The sequence below is a fragment of the Pelobates fuscus genome, chromosome 9 (assembly GCF_036172605.1).
Source record: "Pelobates fuscus isolate aPelFus1 chromosome 9, aPelFus1.pri, whole genome shotgun sequence".
Classification (NCBI taxonomy): domain Eukaryota; kingdom Metazoa; phylum Chordata; class Amphibia; order Anura; family Pelobatidae; genus Pelobates; species Pelobates fuscus.
Window position 1 is genome coordinate 9,632,673 of NC_086325.1, and position 17,819 is coordinate 9,650,491.

The 17,819-nt window shown below is 47.9% G+C and overlaps 1 protein-coding gene across 3 annotated transcripts in view; it reads right to left on the reverse strand.

Annotated features, from left to right (window-relative positions):
• COQ8B (coenzyme Q8B) overlaps positions 1–3,430 on the reverse strand; it is a 34,297-nt gene extending 30,867 nt beyond the window's left edge. For 2 of the 3 annotated variants that reach the window (XM_063433206.1, XM_063433204.1), the window contains exon 1: positions 3,257–3,430. The gene's annotated coding sequence lies outside the window, so the exon portion shown is untranslated. The remainder of the gene's footprint in view (positions 1–3,256) is intronic. The other variant, XM_063433205.1, reaches the window with a different exon arrangement.
• Positions 3,431–17,819: the final 14,389 nt, after the last annotated feature.

A 17,819-nucleotide genomic window follows, 5' to 3' on the forward strand; every position in this document is an offset into this window, starting at 1 on the left:
CAGAGAGTGCAGATCCTCCCCCTGGGGGTCACACTGAGCAATGTGTGTATATAGATATCTATAGATACAGTGACTGGGGTAACATGGGATATACAGAGAGTGCAGATCCTCCCCCTGGTGTCACACTGAGCAATATCTGTATATAGATATCTATAGATACAGTGACTGGGGTAACATGGGATATACAGAGTGCAGATAACCCCCCTGGGGGTCACACTGAGCAATGTCTGTATATAGATATCTATAGATACAGTGACTGGGGTAACATGGGATATACAGAGAGTGCAGATCCTCCCCCTGGGGGTCACACTGAGCAATGTGTGTATATAGATATCTATAGATACAGTGACTGGGGTAACATGGGATATACAGAGAGTGCAGATCCTCCCCCTGGGGGTCACACTGAGCAATGTGTGTATATAGATATCTATAGATACAGTGACTGGGGTAACATGGGATATACAGAGTGCAGATAACCCCCCTGGGGGTCACACTGAGCAATGTCTGTATATAGATATCTATAGATACAGTGACTGGGGTAACATGGGATATACAGAGAGTGCAGATCCTCCCCCTGGGGGTCACACTGAGCAATGTGTGTATATAGATATCTATAGATACAGTGACTGGGGTAACATGGGATATACAGAGTGCAGATAACCCCCCTGGGGGTCACACTGAGCAATGTCTGTATATAGATATCTATAGATACAGTGACTGGGGTAACATGGGATATACAGAGAGTGCAGATCCTCCCCCTGGGGGTCACACTGAGCAATGTGTGTATATAGATATCTATAGATACAGTGACTGGGGTAACATGGGATATACAGAGAGTGCAGATCCTCCCCCTGGTGTCACACTGAGCAATATCTGTATATAGATATCTATAGATACAGTGACTGGGGTAACATGGGATATACAGAGAGTGCAGATCCTCCCCCTGGGGGTCACACTGAGCAATGTGTGTATATAGATATCTATAGATACAGTGACTGGGGTAACATGGGATATACAGAGAGTGCAGATCCTCCCCCTGGTGTCACACTGAGCAATGTCTGTATATAGATATCTATAGATACAGTGACTGGGGTAACATGGGATATACAGAGAGTGCAGATCCTCCCCCTGGGGGTCACACTGAGCAATGTGTGTATATAGATATCTATAGATACAGTGACTGGGGTAACATGGGATATACAGAGTGCAGATTCCCCCCCCTGGGGGTCACACTGAGCAATGTGTGTATATAGATATCTATAGATACAGTGACTGGGGTAACATGGGATATACAGAGAGTGCAGATCCTCCCCCTGGGGGTCACACTGAGCAATGTGTGTATATAGATATCTATAGATACAGTGACTGGGGTAACATGGGATATACAGAGAGTGCAGATCCTCCCCCTGGTGTCACACTGAGCAATATCTGTATATAGATATCTATAGATACAGTGACTGGGGTAACATGGGATATACAGAGAGTGCAGATCCTCCCCCTGGTGTCACACTGAGCAATGTCTGTATATAGATATCTATAGATACAGTGACTGGGGTAACATGGGATATACAGAGAGTGCAGATCCTCCCCCCCACCCCCTGGGGGTCACACTGAGCAATGTCTGTATATAGATATCTATAGATACAGTGACTGGGGTAACATGGGATATACAGAGAGTGCAGATCCTCCCCCTGGTGTCACACTGAGCAATGTCTGTATATAGATATCTATAGATACAGTGACTGGGGTAACATGGGATATACAGAGAGTGCAGATCCTCCCCCCCACCCCCTGGGGGTCACACTGAGCAATGTGTGTATATAGATATCTATAGATACAGTGACTGGGGTAACATGGGATATACAGAGAGTGCAGATCCTCCCCCTGGGGGTCTCACTGAGCAATGTCTGTATATAGATATCTATAGATACAGTGACTGGGGTAACATGGGATATACAGAGAGTGCAGATCCTCCCCCTGGGGGTCTCACTGAGCAATGTGTGTATATAGATATCTATAGATACAGTGACTGGGGTAACATGGGATATACAGAGAGTGCAGATCCTCCCCCTGGGGGTCTCACTGAGCAATGTGTGTATATAGATATCTATAGATACTGTGACTGGGGTAACATGGGATATACAGAGAGTGCAGATCCTCCCCCTGGGGGTCACACTGAGCAATGCCTGTATATAGATATCTATAGATACAGTGACTGGGGTAACATGGGATATACAGAGAGTGCAGATCCTCCCCCTGGGGGTCTCACTGAGCAATGTGTGTATATAGATATCTATAGATACAGTGACTGGGGTAACATGGGATATACAGAGAGTGCAGATCCTCCCCCTGGGGGTCTCACTGAGCAATGTGTGTATATAGATATCTATAGATACAGTGACTGGGGTAACATGGGATATACAGAGAGTGCAGATCCTCCCCCTGGGGGTCTCACTGAGCAATGTGTGTATATAGATATCTATAGATACTGTGACTGGGGTAACATGGGATATACAGAGAGTGCAGATCCTCCCCCTGGGGGTCACACTGAGCAATGCCTGTATATAGATATCTATAGATACAGTGACTGGGGTAACATGGGATATACAGAGAGTGCAGATCCTCCCCCTGGGGGTCTCACTGAGCAATGTGTGTATATAGATATCTATAGATACAGTGACTGGGGTAACATGGGATATACAGAGTGCAGATCCTCCCCCTGGTGTCACACTGAGCAATGTCTGTATATAGATATCTATAGATACAGTGATTGGGGTAACATGGGATATACAGAGAGTGCAGATCCTCCCCCTGGGGGTCACACTGAGCAATGTGTGTATATAGATATCTATAGATACTGTGACTGGGGTAACATGGGATATACAGAGAGTGCAGATCCTCCCCCTGGGGGTCACACTGAGCAATGTGTGTATATAGATATCTATAGATACTGTGACTGGGGTAACATGGGATATACAGAGTGCAGATCCTCCCCCTGGGGGTCTCACTGAGCAATGTGTGTATATAGATATCTATAGATACTGTGACTGGGGTAACATGGGATATACAGAGAGTGCAGATTCCCCTCCACCCCCTGGGGGTCACACTGAGCAATGTCTGTATATAGATATCTATAGATACTGTGACTGGGGTAACATGGGATATACAGAGTGCAGATCCTCCCCCTGGGGGTCTCACTGAGCAATGTCTGTATATAGATATCTATAGATACTGTGAATGCGGTATAAACTCTCACCTTCTCCCTGTCTCAGCAGTCCCAGCTCTGACCTCACCGTCTGATTTCATGAAGCTGGTGTCGCCATTTTGGATGTGGGCAAGTCCTCCATGTTGGGCCGGTCTGGGGGGATTTCCGTGGCCCTGAGAGGGTTGATGGATTTGTTTATGGTTCAGGGCGGCAGATAACACGAAGTGGCAGAATAATCCCCAGCCCCAGGATCACAAGGCACTAATTACTCCATGTGAGGGCAATGGGGATATTGCTCTGCATTTCGCGGTAAATCCCTCTGACAGCTATAATACAGTCTATTGTTACTGAAATGGGTTTATAATTAATGTTTATCACTATAAATGTACGGTTTAGAAGATTTTCCAATGTCAGGTACCCTTAATAAAGATGGCCGATTCCGCACAGCGCATGGTGATTACGTCACATTCGTTGACTTAGCGAATGAAATGAACAAGAAGCGTGTGATCCTGCTTGGCCAATCAGCTCGCAGGATTCTGAAAGGGGCGGGGTTGCTCCTTCTCTTCCGACTTGAGGTTATCTAAGGACCTTGCGCTCAAATGAACGCGTTTTCCATTCCCATGGTAACGGATTGATTGACATTAGTTCTGACCAATCACTAGTTTGATGAGATTAAACGTCACTTACTCTGCTGTAAGTGCTGGTTAATGATGTAATGATGAGGGGATGTGACGTCAGTTTAACTCTATTATTTGCATTGTGTTGTCAGACATGTGGAAGGTGGATTAATAAATCACTAATCTCCTTATTATCGGCATTTATATAGCGCCAACTGACTCTGCAGCGCTGTACAATAGACATTTATAAAACAATACAGAAACAAAAGGTAGACGCGGCACCGCCTACATATACCCCACCGTATAATTCCTACAATTCCTATTATTTACTAACCAAACCAGGAAGTAGCCTGACCGGTGTCTGATTGACAGCCGGGTTGGGGGGGGGGTGTAACCAGGTTCATTTATAAACATGATTTCTATTGAAATCCCCCTTTTGAATCTCTAGCTCCCCTTTATGGTCTCTTGCCACCTCTTATATTCTTATCCTTCTTATGCCCCTTTTGTGCCTTATCCCTCTTTTTGCTTCTCTTGTTTCTTACCCGCGCCGTGTCAATTAACTCCCCCCTTTTGTCTCTTACACTCTTTTGTAGCATGGTCTCACCGGCTGTGTGAGAGGATCTTCTACATCTGTAACGAACTGGAAATAAACTATTTGTTAAATTCCCTCTGAACAAACTGCATCCACAAATTCCCCTTTTATTTCGTCCCATTTCCACCGAACGTTCTACTATTCCCTTATGTTCGGTATTTTTGTTCAACCGAACCCTGACCACCCCCCTGACTCGTTAACTTCAAAGCGACCACAAAGTTAAGTGCTCTTTCTGGCTGGCCGCCATTTGTGTAACCGAATGACACATGCTCTAACAAATGGTGGCCATTTTGTCTACCGAAGTAGGCAGTGGGACTATGTCGTCAAGATCCTGGAACCCTTGAACACCGGTAAAATCATATCGTTGTATGCTCAGTGTCCAGGCAAGCCAAAGTAGTGCTTTCAATACTTGGGGAACATTCGCTACGTACGAGCCAGGAGGAAACTTTGTTTATGTTTATAAAGGAACTCCCAAAAGTGGGTCGAGCGCAAGTACCTTTTCTGTGGAACTATTTTTAGCATCAGCCACGTGTGTGGTCAGTGAAAACTTTACCCCGGTGGCAATTCGGCCATATAACCCTCCCTATTACTCCATATAACCTCCCTATAACCCTCCCTATTACTCCATATAACCCTCCCTATAACTCCTCCTATTACTCCATATAACCCTCCCTATAACTCCTCCTATTACTCCATATAACCTCCATATAACCCTCCCTATTACTCCATATAACCCTCCCTATAACCCCTCCTATTACTCCATATAACCCTCCCTATAACCCCTCTTATTACTCCATATAACCCTCCCTATAAGTCCTCCTATTACTCCATATAACCCTCCCTATAACTCCTCCTATTACTCCATATAACCCTCCCTATAACTCCTCCTATTACTCCATATAACCTCCACATAACCCCTCCTATTACTCCATATAACCCTCCCTATAACTCCTCCTATTACTCCATATAACCCTCCCTATAACTCCTCCTATTACTCCGTATAACCTCCATATAACCCTCCCTATTACTCCATATAACCCTCCCTATAACTCCTCCTATTACTCCATATAACCCTCCCTATAACTCCTCCTATTACTCCATATAACCCTCCCTATAACTCCTCCTATTACTCCATATAACCTCCCTATAACTCATCCTATTACTCCATATAACCTCCCTATAACCCTCCCTATTACTCCATATAACCCTCCCTATAACTCCTCCTATTACTCCATATAACCCTCCCTATAACTCCTCCTATTACTCCATATAACCTCCCTATAACTCATCCTATTACTCCATATAACCTCCCTATAACCCCTCCTATTACTCCATATAACCCTCTCTATAACTCCTCCTATTACTCCATATAACCACCCTCTATAACCCCTCCTATTACTCCATATAACCTCCCTATAACCCCTCCTATTACTCTATATAACCCTCTCTATAACTCCTCCTATTACTCCATATACCCTCCCTATAACTCCTCCTATTACTCCATATAACCCTCCCTATAACTCCTCCTATTACTCCATATAACCTCCCTATAAACCCTCCTGTTACTCCATATAACCCTCCCTATAACTCCTCCTATTACTCCATATAACCTCCCTATAACTCCCCCTATTACTCCATATAACCCTCCCTATAACTCCTCCTATTACTCCATATAACCTCCCTATAACTCCTCCTATTACTCCATATAACCTCCATATAACCCCTCCTATTACTCCATATAACCCTCCCTATAACCCCTCCCATTACTCCATATAACCCTCCCTATAACTCCTCCTATTACTCCATATAACCCTCCCTATAACTCCTCCTATTACTCCATATAACCCACCCTATAACTCCTCCTATTACTCCATATAACCCTCCCTATAACCCCTCCTATTACTCCATATAACCCTCCCTATAACTCCTCCTATTACTCCATATAACCCTCCCTATAACTCCTCCTATTACTCCATATAACCCTCCCTATAACTCCTCCTATTACTCCATATAACCCTCCCTATAACTCCTCCTATTACTCCATATAACCCACCCTATAACTCCTCCTATTACTCCATATAACCCTCCCTATAACCCCTCCTATTACTCCATATAACCCTCCCTATAACTCCTCCTATTACTCCATATAACCCTCCCTATAACTCCTCCTATTACTCCATATAACCCTCCCTATAACTCCCCCTATTACTCCATATAACCCCTCCCTATAACCCCTCTTATTACTCCATATAACCCTCCCTATAACTCCTCCTATTACTCCATATAACCTCCCTATAACTCCTCCTGTTACTCCATATAACCCTCCCTATTACTCCTCCTATTACTCTATATAACTCCTCCTATTACTCCATATAACTCCTCCTATTGCTCCATATAACTCCTCCTATTACTCCATATAACTCTCCCTATAACCCCTCCTATTACTCCATATAACTCCTCCTATTACTCCATATAACTCTCCTATTACTCCGTATAACTCTCGTATTACTATATATACCCTGTCTTTTTACTCCAGTTGTATGTTATAACATCTCCTATTACTCAGTTTCGCTGTTTCCTAATCCACATTTTTATTAATTCCTACGCTGTCACATTGTTACTCATTCTCTAATGAATTCCTTTGTTATCAGTTGGTTGGTTCCCTGGAGCAATGTGACTAGGGGGAAGTAAGTGCTTGTAGCCGGTCAAAGGTTGGTGATGAAACGGCTGTGATCAGAAAGCAGATGAGAGCTGTGATTGTTCTGCAAGTGTCTACGTTAAACAGGTATGTGAGCTGATTTTATATCATCTGGGATCTCTGTACCCATCCTTGCTCATGGGGTAACCTGGATCATGAAAAAGAGCCACTAGTCCGCTAGTTCATTCACCAGATAACTTACCTGGGCCCAGAGTCCTCTTTATAACCTATGTGGGTAACTAGTCCTCTAGTTCATTCACCAGATAACTTACCTGGGCCCAGAGTCCTCTTTATAACCTCTGTGGGTAACTAGTCCTCTAGTTCATTCACCAGATAACTTACCTGGGCCCAGAGTCCTCTTTATAACCTCTGTGGGTAACTAGTCCTCTAGTTCATTCACCAGATAACTTACCTGGGCCCAGAGTCCTCTTTATAACCTCTGTGGGTAACTAGTCCTCTAGTTCACTCACCAGATAACTTACCTGGGCAGAAAGTCCTCTTTATAACCTCTGTGGGTAACTAGTTAACTAGTTAAATAATAGTGAGCTTTTCCTGAGATCACAATCTGTTAGACAAACCTTCCAAATGATTTATTAAGAATCGCCATAGACTCTAATGGTGAGTTCTGTCTGACAGATTATCCCGGAGACGTTAGATGGTTAAACAATTAACGCCAGTGTTTATAGTGCATCAGATTTGTAAACTGAGACTGGACTTTGTGTGCGCAGGATTCCAGGCAGCGATGTGCAATAAAAGAGAATGTTTGGTTTAAAGCGGAACCTTCGTCGTTCTTCTCTGACGAACTTTCACGCCATGCGGTTTATTCACTAAACAGGGATTTCTGGAAAAAACTAAATAACCGAACTGTAAAGAGGTAAACAATCTCCAAGTTTGGCTGTTATGGCTCATATCATGGAATTTGCAATTTTCATCTTTATTTTTTATCTTTTAAACCATTTTATATTTCTCTTTTTTGATTTTTGCTTTGGGAAGTGTATGCTCCAGTTTATAAACCTAGCTGTTTTTCCTTCTTCACCTTTTTCGTACTTGTTCTGCCCTGATAAGCTGCGTAGAAGGCGTTGCTTGGATTTGAAATTCACTTCTTTTACAGCAGAAACATGGCTTCTCAAAGCTCACTGTTGTGGTTATGGTGCCAGGATGGCCCTGGCACCGTCCATTGTAAGGCTTCGTTTGACTTGTTACCTGGGATCCACGAGTGCTGCTTTCCACCTCTACTACTAACACTGGAGAGTCGGAAGTCTGTAGAAGTCCTAGGGGCGCTGGTTCACTCCTGGCACCATAACCACTACAGGGAGCTTTAATATATATTATGCAATACAATTACTGATATAGCGCCAACATATCCCACAGAGCTGTAAAACAGGTAAACAAGATAAATATTTGATTCTAACAAAACATGTATCACATACGGGAACAGTAGGTGGAGAGGGCCCTGGCCAAAAGAGCTTACATTCTAAAGCATTAAAACATATTGGTCCACTTTAGAGTCTCCTAAGCTAATCCTCATTATTATTATTTTTTGTGACATCATTGTCACGTGATGATGTAAGACAGGCAGGGTCAGAATATGCTACACCCATTTTGCCTTTTTATTTACACCATACATTAGCGGGAAATTTTACATGTAGATGGTTTTTATATTGTACTAACCTCTGCCACCTCGGGAGGACGGCTAGTCCATGAATGCATCCTTGGTTTATATTAAGTAATTCATTTAATCTAATATCACTAAGGTTGATGTGCTTTGACATAGCACAAGGCACAGTAATTGGGAGCATTTTGCAGTGGCTCTGAGGCCTGGCAAAGCTCAGTTTTAAGATTGCCCACTGGCTCAGTGAGGCCATGCTCAGTTTCAGCAGCCAGCGGCACTCCTCAGGACCGAGCTTTGCAGGCAGCATGTCGAGTGACCGGATATTTCCTGTAATTTCACACTCCAGGTTATGGACAAGTGGACATTCACAGGTGTAACTAGTCTTTGAAGTTGGCTGGTCAGCTGTTACTACCGTCAGCAGACAATTTTTTCATTGCTGATTGTTAGCTCTTGGGTTAGATTTTGTAATGTCTTCCTGATTGTTTACACTGTGCATGGTAGAGACTATAACAGACTGTTATACAGAAAGGATTTACCTGGTAAAAACACTCGCAGAGACTCAATTTCTAGGGGCTCGGCGTGCGCTGTGAGTCCTTCTAATCCGCTCTGGTATTTGGAGAATAGAGCTCTGCCAAAACTGCCATCACAGAACCAGCTAAGAGACAAATGCGTAGGTAGATACTCGTTACCGATACACTTGTGTGTGTGTGTGTGTGTGGGCATCATGTATTTGTATTTCATATACTTGTTAAGCATTGTGTTTGTGTTGCTGCCAGTATGCTCTCTCTAGCTCTCTATATCCTGCACTCCCTGAGCAGTACGCTCTCTCCGACTCTCTATATCCTGCACTCCCTGAGCAGTACGCTCTCTCTGACTCTCTCTATCCTGCACTCCCTGAGCAGTACGCTCTCTCCGACTCTCTCTATCCTGCACTCCCTGAGCAGTACGCTCTCTCAGACTCTCTCTATCCTGCACTCCCTGAGCAGTACGCTCTCTCCGACTCTCTATATCCTGCACTCCCTGAGCAGTACGCTCTCTCCGACTCTCTCTATCCTGCACTCCCTGAGCAGTACGCTCTCTCTATCCTGCACTCCCTGAGCAGTACGCTCTCTCCGGCTCTCTATATCCTGCACTCCCTGAGCAGTACACTCTCTCCGGCTCTCTATATCCTGCACTCCCTGAGCAGTACACTCTCTCCTGCTCTCTATAACCTGCACTGCCTGAGCAGTACGCTCTCTCCGACTCTCTCTATCCTGCACTCCCTGAGCAGTACACTCTCTCCGGGTCGCCTGTAACTTGCACTCCCTGAGCAGTAAGCTCTCTATAACCTGTACTCCCTGAGCAGTACGCTCTCTCCGGCTCTCTATAATCTGCTCTCACTGAGCAGTACACTCTCTCCAGCTCTCTATATCCTGCACTCCCTGAGCAGTACGCTCTCTCCGGCTCTCTATAACCTGCACTCCCTGAGCAGTACACTCTCTCCAGCTCTCTATATCCTGCTCTCACTAAGCAGTATGCTCTCTCCAGCTCTCTATATCCTGCTCTCACTGAGCAGTACACTCTCTCCAGCCTTCCTTTAATCTGCACTCCCTGAGCAGTACGCTCTCTCCGGCTCTCTATAACCTGCACTCCCTGAGCAGTACACTCTCTCCAGCTCTCTATATCCTGCTCTCACTAAGCAGTATGCTCTCTCCAGCTCTCTATATCCTGCTCTCACTGAGCAGTACACTCTCTCCAGCCTTCCTTTAATCTGCACTCCCTGAGCAGTACACTCTCTCCGGCTCTCTATATCCTGCTCTCACTGAGCAGTACGCTCTCTCCAGCTCGCTATAACCTGCACTCCCTGAGCAGTACGCTCTCTCCGACTCTCTCTATCCTGCACTCCCTGAGCAGTACACTCTCTCTGGCTCTCTATAACCTGCACTCACTGAGCAGTACGCTCTCTCCAGCTCTCTATAACCTGCACTCCCTGAGCAGTACGCTCTCTCCGGCTCTCTATATCCTGCACTCCCTGAGCAGTATGCTCTCTCCGTCTCTCTATATCCTGCTCTCACTGAGCAGTACGCTCTCCATCCTTCCTTTAATCTGCACTCCCTGAGCAGTACGCTCTCTCCAGCTCTCTATAACCTGCACTCCCTGAGCAGTACGCTCTCTCCGGCTCTCTATAACCTGCACTCCCTGAGCAGTACGCTCTCTCCGGCTCTCTATAACCTGCACTCCCTGATCAGTACGCTCTCTCCGGCTCTCTATAACCTGCACTCCCTGAGCAGTACGCTCTCTCCGGCTCTCTATAACCTGCACTCCCTTAGCAGTACACTCTCTCCGGCTCTCTATATCCTGCTCTCACTGAGCAGTACGCTCTCTCCAGCTCTCTATAACCTGCATTTTCCTGAGCAGTACGCTCTCTCCAGCTCTCTATAACCTGCACTCCCTGAGCAGTACGCTCTCTCCGGCTCTCTATAACCTGCACTCCCTGAGCAGTACGCTCTCTCCGGCTCTCTATAACCTGCACTCCCTGAGCAGTACGCTCTCTCCGGCTCTCTATAACCTGCACTCCCTGAGCAGTACGCTCTCTCCGGCTCTCTATATCCTGCACTCCCTGAGCAGTACGCTCTCTCCAGCTCTCTATAACCTGCACTCCCTGAGCAGTACGCTCTCTCCGGCTCTCTATAACCTACACTCCCTGAGCAGTACGCTCTCTCCAGCTCTCTATAATCTGCACTCCCTGAGCAGTACGCTCTCTCCGGCTCTCTATAACCTGCACTCCCTGAGCAGCACGCTCTCTCCGGCTCTCTATAACCTGCACTCCCTGAGCAGCACGCTCTCCGGCTCTCTATATCCTGCTCTCACTGAGCAGTACGCTCTCTCCAGCTCTCTATAACCTGCACTCCCTGAGCAGTACGCTCTCTCCGGCTCTCTATAACCTGCACTCCCTGAGCAGTACGCTCTCTCCGGCTCTCTATAACCTGCACTCCCTGAGCAGTACACTCTCTCCGGCTCTCTATAACCTGCACTCCCTGAGCAGTACGCTCTCTCCGGCTCTCCATAACCTGCATTCCCTGAGCAGTACACTCTCTCCAGCTCTCTATAACCTGCACTCCCTGAGCAGTACGCTCTCTCCGGCTCTCCATAACCTGCACTCCCTGAGCAGTACGCTCTCTCCAGCTCTCTATAACCTGCACTCCCTGAGCGGTACGCTCTCTCTGGCTCTCTATAACCTGCACTCCCTGAGCAGCACGCTCTCTCCAGCTCTCTATATCCTGCACTCCCTGAGCAGTACACTCTCTCCGGCTCTCTATATCCTGCACTCCCTGAGCAGTACACTCTCTCCGGCTCTCTATATCCTGCACTCCCTGAGCAGTACACTCTCTCCAGCTCTCTATAACCTGCACTCCCTGAGCAGTACACTCTCTCCGGCTCTCTATATCCTGCACTCCCTGAGCAGTACACTCTCTCCGGCTCTCTATAACCTGCAATCCCTGAGCAGTACACTCTCTCCGGCTCTCTATAACCTGCACTCCCTGAGCAGTACACTCTCTCCGGCTCTCTATATCCTGCACTCCCTGAGCAGTACGCTCTCTCCGGCTCTCTATAACCTGCACTCCCTGAGCAGTACACTCTCTCCGGCTCTCTATATCCTGCACTCCCTGAGCAGTACACTCTCTCCGGCTCTCTATAATCTGCACTCCCTGAGCAGTACGCTCTCTCCGGCTCTCTATAACCTGCACTCCCTGAGCAGTACACTCTCTCTGGCTCTCTATAACCTGCACTCCCTGAGCAGTACGCTCTCTCCGGCTCTCTATAACCTGCACTCCCTGAGCAGTACGCTCTCTCCGGCTCTCCATAACCTGCACTCCCTGAGCAGTACACTCTCTCCAGCTCTCTATAACCTGCACTCCCTGAGCAGTACGCTCTCTCCGGCTCTCCATAACCTGCACTCCCTGAGCAGTACGCTCTCTCCAGCTCTCTATAACCTGCACTCCCTGAGCAGTACGCTCTCTCCGGCTCTCTATAACCTGCACTCCCTGAGCAGTACACTCTCTCCGGCTCTCTATATCCTGCACTCCCTGAGCAGTACACTCTCTCCGGCTCTCTATAACCTGCAATCCCTGAGCAGTACACTCTCTCCGGCTCTCTATAACCTGCACTCCCTGAGCAGTACACTCTCTCCGGCTCTCTATATCCTGCACTCCCTGAGCAGTACGCTCTCTCCGGCTCTCTATAACCTGCACTCCCTGAGCAGTACACTCTCTCCGGCTCTCTATATCCTGCACTCCCTGAGCAGTACACTCTCTCCGGCTCTCTATAATCTGCACTCCCTGAGCAGTACGCTCTCTCCGGCTCTCTATAACCTGCACTCCCTGAGCAGTACACTCTCTCTGGCTCTCTATAACCTGCACTCCCTGAGCAGTACGCTCTCTCCGGCTCTCTATAACCTGCACTCCCTGAGCAGTACGCTCTCTCCGGCTCTCCATAACCTGCACTCCCTGAGCAGTACACTCTCTCCAGCTCTCTATAACCTGCACTCCCTGAGCAGTACGCTCTCTCCGGCTCTCCATAACCTGCACTCCCTGAGCAGTACGCTCTCTCCAGCTCTCTATAACCTGCACTCCCTGAGCGGTACGCTCTCTCTGGCTCTCTATAACCTGCACTCCCTGAGCAGCACGCTCTCTCCGGCTCTCTATATCCTGCACTCCCTGAGCAGTACACTCTCTCCGGCTCTCTATATCCTGCACTCCCTGAGCAGTACACTCTCTCCGGCTCTCTATATCCTGCACTCCCTGAGCAGTACACTCTCTCCAGCTCTCTATAACCTGCACTCCCTGAGCAGTACACTCTCTCCGGCTCTCTATATCCTGCACTCCCTGAGCAGTACACTCTCTCCGGCTCTCTATATCCTGCACTCCCTGAGCAGTACACTCTCTCCAGCTCTCTATAACCTGCACTCCCTGAGCAGTACACTCTCTCCGGCTCTCTATATCCTGCACTCCCTGAGCAGTACGCTCTCTCCGGCTCTCTATAACCTGCACTCCCTGAGCAGTACACTCTCTCCGGCTCTCTATATCCTGCACTCCCTGAGCAGTACACTCTCTCCGGTTCTCTATAACCTGCACTCCCTGAGCAGTACGCTCTCTCCAGCTCTCTATAACCTGCACTCCCTGAGCAGTACGCTCTCTCCGGCTCTCTATAACCTGCACTCCCTGAGCAGTACACTCTCTCCGGCTCTCTATAATCTGCACTCCCTGAGCAGTACGCTCTCTCCGGCTCTCTATAACCTGCACTCCCTGAGCAGTACACTCTCTCTGGCTCTCTATAATCTGCACTCCCTGAGCAGTACACTCTCTCTGGCTCTCTATAATCTGCACTCCCTGAGCAGTACGCTCTCTCCGGCTCTCTATCCTGCACTCCCTGAGCAGTACGCTCTCTCCAGCTCTCTATAACCTGCACTCCTTGAGCAGTACACTCTCTCTGGCTCTCTATAATCTGCACTCCCTGAGCAGTACACTCTCTCCGGCTCTCTATAACCTGCACTCCCTGAGCAGTACACTCTCTCTGGCTCTCTATAATCTGCACTCCCTGAGCAGTACACTCTCTCCGGCTCTCTATAACCAGCACTCCCTGAGCAGCACGCTCTCTGGCTCTCTATAACCTGCACTCCCTGAGCAGTACGCTCTCTCCAGCTCTCTATAACCTGCACTCCCTGAGCAGTACACTCTCTTCGGCTCTCTATAACCTGCACTCCCTGAGCAGCACGCTCTCTCCGGCTCTCTATAACCTGCACTCCCTGAGCAGCACGCTCTCTCCGGCTCTCTATAACCTGCACTCCCTGAGCAGTACACTCTCTCTGGCTCTCTATAATCTGCACTCCCTGAGCAGTACACTCTCTCCGGCTCTCTATAACCAGCACTCCCTGAGCAGCACGCTCTCTCCGGCTCTCTATAACCTGCACTCCCTGAGCAGCACGCTCTCTCCGGCTCTCTATAACCTGCACTCACTGAGCAGTACGCTCTCTCCAGCCCTCCTTTAATCTGCACTCCCTGAGCAGCACGCTCTCTCCGGCTCTCTATAACCTGCACTCCCTGAGCAGTACACTCTCTCTGGCTCTCTATAATCTGCACTCCCTGAGCAGTACACTCTCTCCGGCTCTCTATAACCAGCACTCCCTGAGCAGTACGCTCTCTCCGGCTCTCTATAACCTGCTCTCACTGAGCAGTACGCTCTCTCCGGCTCTCTATAACCTGCACTCCCTGAGCAGTACGCTCTCTCCGGCTCTCTATATCCTGCACTCCCTGAGCAGTACGCTCTCTCCGGCTCTCTATAACCTGCACTCCCTGAGCAGTACGCTCTCTCCGGCTCTCTATATCCTGCACTCCCTGAGCAGTACGCTCTCTCCGGCTCTCTATAACCTGCACTCCCTGAGCAGTACACTCTCTCCGGCTCTCTATAACCAGCACTCCCTGAGCAGTACGCTCTCTCCGGCTCTCTATATCCTGCACTCCCTGAGCAGTACACTCTCTCCGGCTCTCTATATCCTGCACTCCCTGAGCAGCACGCTCTCTCCAGCTCTCTATAACCTGCACTCCCTGAGCAGTACACTCTCTCCGGCTCTCTATATCCTGCACTCCCTGAGCAGCACGCTCTCTGGCTCTCTATAACCTGCACTCCCTGAGCAGTACGCTCTCTCTATCCTGCACTCCCTGAGCAGTACGCTCTCTCCAGCTCTCTATATCCTGCTCTCACTGAGCAGTACACTCTCTCCAGCTCTCTATAACCTGCACTCCCTGAGCAGCACGCTCTCTCCAGCTCTCTATAACCTGCACTCCCTGAGCAGTACACTCTCTCCGGCTCTCCATAACCTGCACTCCCTGAGCAGTACGCTCTCTGGCTCTCTATAACCTGCACTCCCTGAGCAGTACGCTCTCTCTATCCTGCACTCCCTGAGCAGTACGCTCTCTCCAGCTCTCTATATCCTGCTCTCACTGAGCAGTACACTCTCTCCAGCTCTCTATAACCTGCACTCCCTGAGCAGTACGCTCTCTCCGGCTCTCTATAACCTGCACTCCCTGAGCAGTACGCTCTCTCCGGCTCTCTATAACCTGCACTCCCTGAGCAGTACACTCTCTCCGGTTCTCTATAACCTGCACTCCCTGAGCAGTACGCTCTCTCCAGCTCTCCATAACCTGCACTCCCTGAGCAGCACGCTCTCTCCAGCTCTCTATAACCTGCTCTCACTGAGCAGTACGCTCTCTCCAGCTCTCTATATCCTGCTCTCACTGAGCAGTACGCTCTCTCCGGCTCTCTATAACCTGCACTCCCTGAGCAGTACGCTCTCTCCGGCTCTCCATAACCTGCACTCCCTGAGCAGTACGCTCTCCAGCCCTCCTTTAATCTGCACTCCCTGAGCAGTACGCTCTCTCCAGCTCTCTATAACCTGCACTCCCTGAGCAGTATGCTCTCCCTGGCTCTCTATAACCTGCACTCCCTAAGCAGTATGATCTCTCCAGCTCTCTATAACCTGCACTCCCTGAGCAGTACGCTCTCCGGCTCTCCATAACCTGCACTCCCTGAGCAGTACGCTCTCCCTGGCTCTCTATAACCTGCACTCCCTGAGCAGCACGCTCTCTCCAAATGTGTGATTTTGATTTTTTTTTTTTCCTTTAACTGAGATTTCGTTTTGCTAAAATTCTGAAGCAATAAATACGCAGTTTATCCCTAACGGTTCCACTTTTATGATGGGATGAAATCCTAATGGAGCCACTTACAAGGGAAATCAATCTTGTCATCCTAGAGCCGCCACCTCAGCCACATTTTCCCAGAGAGCTGTAAGAGTCAGGTGCAGTTGTTGCATACAGGAAAGGTGCTGCCCATTAGGAATTCCTAAAGAACCTGCTTTGATTAAATGAATTGACGTGCCATTGTGCAGTTAGGTCACAGTGACAGATGGTGGCAGTAGAGAGCTGTCGGGAATCTGTAGGGTACGCTCATGCATTCAGTAATACGTACATTGTATCAGTATAGATATATCCGCTCAGTAAGCACAATCAGCTTTGTTATGTCGACTTACAGCTGATTTAAAAGCCAAGCTAACGGCAGCTGAATAAAAGCACTAATTCGGCTAAGATATTTAAATTTGCTTTTATAAATGGCCAAAAGGATTGTATGTGGCTAAAACGTCCCTGGGCTGCCGTTCGGCTTTTAGTAAATTCTCCCCTACTCTGTGTTTTGTATTGGTTGATTTCATATCTTCCAACATCTCAGTTTAGCTGATAAACCCCTAAATCTAGTCCGCTCATGAGGCGTGTTTTGGTAACTCAGAACGACTTCCCAGGTTACTCGTCTCTTACACGTATATTTTCTGTTTTGATTTCAGTCAGTGTCTGTGAAAATTCCCCCTTTGAAGTCGGTGAGTGGCGTTTATTGGGCAGCTAGAAATCAGTGTTTGGTGGCATGTCCCCACGTTTAGAGGAAGCAGGAATGGGTCCCACACAGTAAAGTCTGTCTTAAACCTCACGTGTGAAATCCCCTTCCTTCCTGCCCCCCCCCCCCCCTCTCCATGGAAGGAGAAGAGTGTTGGTGTATCCTGTGGGTGAGTGTGGGGGCATGTATGGAAAAATCACAGCACTATAAAGGGAAGGGGGCAAAATACTTTATTATTCAAAGACTACAGGGGCCTTATTCAGACTTGTGTCATACTGAGTATCAGTATGTAAGTGCTGCTGGTTTAATCACAGGTTTGAACTGTGTCTAGTTAGATGTGTCTGGATACAAAGATTCATCAAACGGACAGAGTTAAGACTTCTGCTTTCATCAACATAAATTCCTCTTCGCCTTCCCGCTTCCATCAACATAAATTCCTCTTCCCCCTCCTGCTTCCATCAACATAAACCCCTCTTCCTGCTTCCATCAACATAATTTCCTCTTCTCCTTCCTGCTTCAATCAACATAAATCCCTCTTCCCATTCCTGCTTCCATCAACATAATTTCCTCTTCCTGCTTCGATCAACATAAATTCCTCTTCCCCTTCCTGCCTCCATCAACATACACCCCTCTTCCCCTTTCTGCTTCCATCAACATAAACCCCTCTTCCCCTTTCT